Source organism: Arachis hypogaea, chromosome 11 (assembly GCF_003086295.3).
Source record: "Arachis hypogaea cultivar Tifrunner chromosome 11, arahy.Tifrunner.gnm2.J5K5, whole genome shotgun sequence".
In the NCBI taxonomy this organism is placed as follows: domain Eukaryota; kingdom Viridiplantae; phylum Streptophyta; class Magnoliopsida; order Fabales; family Fabaceae; genus Arachis; species Arachis hypogaea.
The window spans coordinates 22,677,889-22,686,900 of NC_092046.1; the positions used below are offsets into that span (position 1 = coordinate 22,677,889).

The following is a 9,012-nucleotide window of genomic DNA, read 5'->3' on the forward strand; positions in this document are numbered from 1 at the left end:
AGCATCTATCTACCTTTTTGAGGATATGTAGCACAGTGAAAACCAATGGTGTTCATCCTGACATTTACAAGTTGTTGTTGTTTTCATTTTCCCTGAGAGATAAAGCTGCTCAAAGGTTGGAGGCATTTCCAAGAGAAAGCATTAACAATTGGGAGGATCTAGTGAGCAAGTTCCTAGCCAAGTTCTATCCTCCCTAAAGGATCATCAGACTCAAAACAGAGGTCCAAACATTCACTCAGATGGATGGAGAGTCATTATATAATGCCTGGGAAAGATAGAAAGCTCTACTCAGGAAGTGCCCACCAGAGATGTTCAATGAATGGGATAAACTTCAAAACTTCTATGAAGGATTGACATTGAGAGCTCAAGAGGCACTTGACTACTCAGCAGGAGGTTCATTACAACTCATGAAGACAGCTGAGGAGGCTCAGAACCTCATTGACACTATAACAAACAACCAATACTTCTATGGTCACCAAAGGCAACGCCAACCAGCTCAAAAGAAGGGTGTATTGGAGCTGGAAGGTATGGATACCATCTTAGCTCAAAACAAGGTAATGCATCAACAGATTCAACAACAGATGGAGATGATGGCCAAGAGGATTGATGGACTTCAAGTTGCAGAAGTGAATACTCCCAATCAACCATCATGGGGGCAAAATGAGGAACTCTATAAAGAGCAACAATAAGAACAAGTCAATTATATGCACAACCAAGGAGTTAATTAGAATGAATTCCATGGAGATACCTACAACTCATCCTGGAGAAACCACCCTAATTTGAGGTGGGGAGACAATCACAATCAAAACCAACAGCCTTGGCAGAGAAACTCAAACAAAAACAACTCCAGAAACACAAACCATCAAAACCATTAAAACACTAACCAAAGCCAATACAAAAAACCACAAAACAATTAACCTCAATCCAACTACTATCCATCCAACAACCCATCCAATACCCAAAATAACTATCATTCACCCTCAACATCCCATAATCAACCACAACCACCCCAAGAATCTCAAAGGATCTCCAACTTGGAGATACTAATAGAAAAGATGATGAAACATCAAGAGCTAACCAGCAAGAACCATGAAGCTTAAATGAGGAATTTGGAAAGGCAGATTGGCCAATTGTCTAAGCAAACTGTGGCTGAAAGAGCACCCAATGCATTGCCAAGTGACACCATTCCCAACCCCAAGGAAGAATGCAAGGTAATCCAATTAAGGAGTGGAAGAACTTTGGTGAATGACAAAGAAGCCGCCAATAGAGGATGACAAGACCAGAAGTAAAGAGCAAGTGACAATTGAAGGAAAGAACCAAGAGAAGCTCGAGGAGAAAGAGGAACCTCAAGCTTCAAAGAAAAGAAAGGAAGTCATGGAGGAACAGTCACAAGAACAGAGGAAGATAGTGAAGTGGTATGCGAAATTGTTACTCTGAGGTTGTAAAATTTGTTGTTCGTTCTCTCCCTGGTAATGGCGCCAACAAACTGGTGCACAATACCATGGTCCAAGCATAACTTCACAACTTCGCACAACTAACCAGCAAGTGCACTGGGTCGTCCAAGTAATAAAACCTTACGTGAGTAAGGGTCGATCCCACGGAGATTGTTGGTATGAAGCAAGCTATGGTCACCTTGTAAATCTCAGTCAGGCGGATATCAAATGGTTATGGAGTTTTCGAATAATAATAAATAAATAAAAAAGATAGAAATACTTATGTAATTCATTGGTTAGAATTTCAGATAAGCATATAGAGATGCGTTTGTTCTTCTGAACTTTTGCTTTCCTGCTGTCTTCATCCAATCAATCCTACTCCTTTCCATGGCTGGCTTTATGTAAGGGCATCACCGTTGTCAATGGCTACATCTCATCCTCTCTGTGAAAATGGTCCGATGTGCTGTCACTGCATGGCTAATCATCTGGAGGCATCACCGTTGTCAATGGTTACATCCCATCCTCTCTGTGAAAATGGTCCGATGCGCTGTCATTGCATGGCTAATTATCTGGAGGTTCTCGATCATACTGGAATAGGATTTACTATCCTTTTGTGTCTGTCACTACGCGCAGCACTCGCGAGTTTGAAGTTCGTCATAGTCATTCAATCCCTGAATCCTACTCGGAATACCACATACAAGGTTTAGACTTTCCAGATTCTCATGAATGTCGCCATCAATCTAGCTTATACCACGAAGATTCTGATTAAGAGATCCAAGAGATACTCATTCAATCTAAGGTAGAACGGAAGTGGTTGTCAGGCACGCGTTCATAGGGAATGATGATGATTGTCACGTTCATCACATTCATGTTGAAGTGCGAATGAATATCTTAGAAGCGGAATAAGTTGAATTGAATAGAAAAACAGTAGTACTTTGCATTAATTCGTGAGGAACAGCAGAGCTCCAAACCTTAATCTATGGTGTGTAAAAACTCTACCGTTTGAAAATACATAAGTGAAAGGTTCAGGCATGGCCGAATGGCCAGCCCCCATGATCTAAGAACTATACGTCCCAAGATCGATCCGAAGATCCTAAGATGTCTAATACAATAGTAAAAAGTCCTATTTATACTAAACTAGTTACTAGGGTTTACAGAAGTAAGTAATTGATGCATAAATCCACTTCCGAGGCCCACTTGGTGTGTGCTTGGGCTGAGCTTGAAGTTTACACGTGCAGAGGCTTCTTCTGAAGTTGAACGCCAAGTTGTAACGTGTTTTTTGCGTTCAACTCTGGTTCGTGACGTGTTTCTGGCGTTTAACTCCAGACTGCAGCGTAGAACTGGCGTTCAACGCCCTTTTGCGTTATCTAAACTCGGCCAAACTATGGACTATTATATATTGCTAGAAAGCACTGGATGTCTACTTTTTAAAGCAATTGGAAGCGCGCCATTTTGAGTTCTGTAGCTCCAGAAAATCCACTTTGAGTGCAGGGAGGTCAGAATCCAACAGCATCAGCAGTCCTTCTTCAACCTCTGAATCTTATTTTTGCTCAAGTCCCTCAATTTCAGCCAGAAAATAACTGAAATCACAGAAAAACACACAAACTCATAGTAAAGTCTAGAAATGTGAATTTAACATAAAAACTAATAAAAACATCCCTAAAAGTAACTAGATCCTACTAAAAACATACTAAAAACAATGCCAAAAAGCGTATAAATTATCCGCTCATCACAACACCAAACTTAAATTGTTGCTTGTCCCCAAGTAACTAAAAATCAAATAGGATAAAAAGAAGAGAATATACTATAAATTCCAAACTATCAATGAAACATAGCTCCAATCAGATGAGCGGGACTTGTAGCTTTTTGCCTCTTGAATAGTTTTGGCATATCACTTTATCCATTGAGGTTCAGAATGATTGGCATCTATAGGAACTCAGAGTTCAGATAGTGTTATTGATTCTCCTAGTTCAGTATGTTGATTCTTGAACACAGCTACTTTATGAGTCTTGGCCGTGGCCCTAAGCACTTTGTTTTCTAGTATTACCACCGGATACATAAATGCCACAGACACATAACTGGGTGAACCTTTTCAGATTGTGACTCAGCTTTGCTAAAGTCCCCAATTAGAGGTGTCCAGGGTTCTTAAGCACACTCTCTTTTTTTGCTTTGGACCTTGACTTTAACCGCTCAGTCTCAAGTTTTCACTTGACACCTTCACGCCACAAGCACATGGTTAGGGACAGCTTGGTTTAGCCGCTTAGGCCAGGATTTTATTCCTTTAGGCCCTCCTATCCACTGATGCTCAAAGCCTTGAGATCCTTTTTATTTACCCTTGCCTTTTGGTTTTAAGGGTTATTGGCTTTTTGCTCTTGCCTTTTGGTTTTAAGAGCTTTTGGCTTTTTCTGCTTGTTTTTTCTTTTTCTTTCTATTTTTTTTTTACCATTTTTTTTTCTGCAAGCTTTGTATTCACTGCTTTTTCTTGCTTCAAGAATCAATTTTATGATTTTTTAGATTATCACATAACATGTCTCCTTGTCATCATTCTTTCAAGAGCCAACATATTTAACATTCTAAAACATCAACTTCAAAAGACATATGCACTGTTTAAGCATTCATTCAGAAAACAAAAAGTATTGTCTCCACATCAAAATAATTAAACTAAGTTCAAGGATAAATTCAAAACTCATGTACTTCTTGTTCTTTTGTAATTAAAACATTTTTCCATTTAAGAGAGGTGATGGATTCATAGGACATTCATAACTTTAAGACAAAGTTACTAAATACTAATGATCATGTAATAAGACACAAACATGGATAAGCACTTAACATAAAGAAAATGAAAAACAGAGAATGTAAGAACAAGGAATGAGTCCATCTTAGTGATGGTGACATTTCCTTCTTGAGGAACCAATGATGTCCTTGAGCTCTTCTATGTCTCTTCCTTGTCTTTGTTGCTCCTCCCTCATTGCTTTTTGATCTTCTCTAATTTCATGAAGGATGATGGAGTGCTCTTGATGTTCCACCCTTAATTATCCCATGTTGGAACTTAATTCTCCTAGGGAGGTGTTGATTTGCTCCCAAAAATTCTGTGGAGGAAAGTGCATCCCTTGAGGTATCTCAGGGATTTCTTGATGGTGAGCTTCCTCATGCGTTTCTTGAGCTCCATGAGTGGGCTCTCTTGTTTGCTCCATTCTTTTCTTAGTGATGGGCTTCTCTTCCTCAATGGGAATGTCTCCTTCTATGAAAGCTCCAACTGAGTAACATAGATGGCAAATGAGATGAGGGAAAGCTAGCCTTGCCAAGGGGGAGGACTTTTCGGCTATTTTTTAGAGTTCAAGGGAGATGACTTCATGAACTTCTACTTTTTCACCAATCATGATGCTATGAATCATGATGGCCCGATCCACAGTAACTTCAGATCGGTTGCTAGTGGGGATGATGGAGTGTTGGATGAACTCCAACCATCCTCTAGCCACAGGCTTGAGGTCCAGTCTTCTAAGTTGAACCGGTTTGCCTTTTGAGTCAATCTTCCATTGAGCTCCTTCCACACATATGTCCATGAGGACTTGGTTCAACCTTTGATCAAAGTTGACCCTTCTAGTGTAGGGGCGTGCATCTCCTTGCATCATAGGCAAGTCAAACGCCAACCTCACATTTTCCAGACTAAAATCTAAGTATTTCCCCCGAACCATGGTGAGATAATTCTTTGGGTTCGGGTTCTTACTTTGATCATGGTTCCTAGTGATCCATGCATTGGCATAGAACTCTTGAACCATTAGGATGCCGACTTGTTGGATGGGATTTGTTAGAACTTCCCAACCTCTTCTTTGGATTTCATGTCGGATCTCCGGATACTCATTTCTCTTGAGCTTGAAAGGGACCTCGGGGATCTCCTTCTTCTTGGCCACAACATCATAGAAGTGGTCTTGATGAGCTTTGGAGATGAATCTTTCCATCTCCCATGACTCGGAGGTGGAAGCTTTTGTCTTCCCTTTCCCTTTTCTAGAGGATTCTCTGGTCTTAGGTGCCATCAATGGTAATGGAAAAAAAAAAGCTTATGCTTTTACCACACCAAACTTAGAATATTGCTCGCCCTCGAGCAAGAGAAGAAAGAATAGATGAAGAAGAAGAAGAAGAAAATATGGAGGAGAGGAGGGAGAGGTGTAATCGGCCAAGAAGGGGAAGAGAGGGTTGTGTTGTGTGAAAATGAGGAAGAATGGAGGGCTTTATATAGGGAGGGGAGGGGGGTTTAGTTTCGGCCATATAGGGTGGGTTTGGGTGGGAAATTGATTTTGAATTTTGAAGGTAGGTGGAGTTTATGAGGTAGGTTTATGGGAAAGAGTGGATGGATGTGAGTGGTGAAGTGGTGATAGGGAAGAGAGATTGAGGTGATTGGTGAAGAGTTTTGGGGAAGAGTGTTTATTGGGAAGAGAGGATGAACATTGAGAAGAGGGAAGAGAGTGAGTGGTGGTAGGTGGAGATCCTGTGGGATCCACAGATGCTGAGTTGATCCTGTGGGGTCCACAGATCCTGAGGTGTCAAGGATTTGCATCCCTGCACCCATTAGGCATGTAAAATGCCTTTGCATGCAATTCTGGCGTTTAAACGCCGAATTGATGCTTGTTCTGGGCGTTCAGCGCCCAGATGCAACATATTTCTGGCGTTGAACGCCAGCCAGATGCTTGTTTCTGGCGTTCAGCGCCAGCTCTTCTTCACTGTGCATTTCTGGCGTCTGAACGCCAGGATGCTGCTTGTTTCTGGCGTTCAACGCCAGATCCATGCTCTGTTCTGGCGTTGAACGCCAGCCAGATGCTCCTTACTGGCGTTTAAACGCCAGTAAGATCCTCCTCCAGGGTGTGATTTTTCTTCTGCTATTTGTTATTCCGTTTTTAATTTTTATATTTATTTTGTGACTCCACATGATCATGAACCTAATAAAACATGAAATAACAATAAAATAAAAATAAAATTAGATAAATAAAAATTGGGTTGCCTCCCAACAAGCACTTCTTTAATGTCAATAGCTTGACAGTGGGCTCTCATGGAGCCTTACAGATGTTCAGAGCATTTTTGAGACTCCCCAACACCAAACTTAGAGTTTGGATATGGGAGTTCAACACCAAACTTAGAGTTTGGTTGTGGCCTCCCAACACCAAACTTAGAGTTTGACTGTGGGGGCTCTGGTTGACTCTGTTTTGAGAGAAGCTTACTGTGCCTCTTTTCCATGTTTACAGAAGGATGTCCTTGAGTTTTAAACTCAAGGGAGTCCTCATTCAATTGAAGGACTAGTTCACCTCTGTTAACATCAATCACAGCTCTTGCTGTGGCTAGGAAGGGTCTTCCAAGGATGATGGATTCATCCTCATCCTTCCCAGTATCTAGGATTATGAAATCAGCAGGGATGTAAAGGCCTTCAACCTTTACTAATATGTCCTCTACTTGTCCATAAGCCTGTTTTCTGGAATTGTCTGCCATCTCTAATGAGATTTTAGCAGCTTGTACCTCAAAGATTCCCAGTTTCTCCATTACAGAGAGTGGCATGAGGTTTATTCCTGACCCCAGGTCACATAGAGCCTTTTCAAAGGTCATGGTGCCTATGGTACAAGGTATCAGGAACTTTCCAGGATCCTGTTTCTTCTGAGGCAATCTTAGCTGATCCAATGCATTTAGTTCATTGGTGAACAGGGGAGGTTCATCTCCCCAAGTCTCATTACCAAATAAATTGGCATTCAGCTTCATGATTGCACCAAGGAACTTGGCAACTTGCTCTTTAGTAACATCTTCATTCTCTTCAGAAGAAGAATACTCTTCAGAGCTCATGAATGGCATAAGGAGGTTCAATGGAATCTCTATGGTCTCTAGATGAGTCTCAGATTCCTTTGGTTTCTCAGAGGGAAACTCCTTATTGATCACTGGACGTCCCAGGGGATCTTCCTCCTTGGGATTCACGTCCTTCTCCTCTCTTGTGGGTTCGGCCATGATGGTCAATTCAATGGCCTTGCACTCTCCTTTTGGATTTTCTTCTGTATTGCTTGGGAGAGTACTAGGAGGGATTTCAGTGATCCTTTTACTCAGCTGGCCCACTTGTGCTTCCAAATTTCTAATAGAGGACCTTGTTTCATTCATGAAACTCACAGTGGCCTTAGATAGATCAGAGACTAAGTTTGCTAAATTAGAGATATTTTGTTCAGAGTTCTCTGTCTGTTGCTGAGTGGATGATGGAAAAGGTTTACTATTGTTAAACCTATTTCTTCCACCATTATTAAAGCCTTGTTGAGGCTTTTGTTGATCCTTCCATGAGAGATTTGGGTGATTTCTCCATGAGGGATTATAGGTGTTTCCATAGGGTTCACCCATATAATTCACCTCTGCAATTGCAGGATTCTCAGGATCATAAGCTTCTTCTTCAGAAGATGCCTCTTGAGTACTGTTGGATGCAGCTTGCATTCCATTCAGACTCTGAGAAATCATATTGACTTGCTGAGTCAATATTTTATTCTGGGCCAGTATGGCATTCAGAGTATCAATTTCAATAACTCCCTTCTTCTGAGGCATCCCATTACTCACAGGATTCCTCTCAGAAGTGTACATGAACTGGTTATTAGCAACCATGTCAATGAGTTCTTGAGCTTCTGCAGGCGTTTTTTTAGGTGAATGGATCCACCTGCAGAAGTATCCAATGACATCTTAGCTAATTCAGACAGACCATCATAGAATATATCCAGGATGGTCCATTCTGAAAGCATGTCAGAAGGACACTTTTTGGTCAGTTGCTTGTATCTCTCCCAAGCTTCATAGAGGGATTCACCTTCTTTTTGTCTGAAGTTTTGAACATCCACTCTAAGCTTACTAAGCCTTTGAGGAGGAAAGAACTTGGCTAAGAAAGCCGTGACCAGCTTATCCCAAGAGTTCAGCCTATCTTTAGGTTGAGAATCCAACCATATTCTAGCTCTGTCTCTTACAGCAAACGGGAAAAGCATGAGCCTGTAGACTTTAGGATCTACTCCATTAGTCTTAACAGTATCACAGATCTGCAAGAATTCAGTTAAGAACTGAAAAGGATCTTCAGATGGAAGTCCATGAAACTTGCAGTTTTGTTGCATCAGAGAAACTAATTGAGGTTTCAGCTCAAAATTGTTTGCTCCAATGGTAGGGATGGAGATGCTTCTTCCATGTAAATTAGAATTAGGTGCAGTAAAGTCACCAAGCATCCTCCTTGCATTATTATTATTTTTGGCTGCCATCTCCTCTTCCCGTTTGAAAATTTCTGTAAGGTTATCTCTGGATTGTTGTATTTTAGCTTCTCTTAGTTTCCTCTTCAGAGTCCTTTCAGGTTCAGGATCTGCTTCAACAAGAATGTTCTTATCCTTGCTCCTGCTCATATGAAAAAGAGAGAACAGAAAAATAATAATAATAGGGATCCTTTTTACCCGGGTATAGAGGTTCCCCTGTGTGAGTAGAAAAAGAAAAGAATGTAATGTAAAGAAGGGAAGAAGAGAAAATTCGAACACAGATGGAAGAGGGGGTTCGAATTTGGGTGAGATGAAGTGTTAGTAGGTTAATAAATAAATAGAAG

At 41.0% G+C, this 9,012-nt stretch overlaps 1 non-coding gene across 1 annotated transcript; it reads left to right on the top strand.

Moving 5' to 3' along the window:
* The first annotated feature begins 8,176 nt into the window (after positions 1–8,176).
* Positions 8,177–8,284, top strand: LOC112724409 (small nucleolar RNA R71). The gene has a single exon (XR_003163573.1). It is a non-coding gene; the product is annotated as a small nucleolar RNA R71 (small nucleolar RNA).
* The last annotated feature ends 728 nt before the right edge of the window (positions 8,285–9,012 follow it).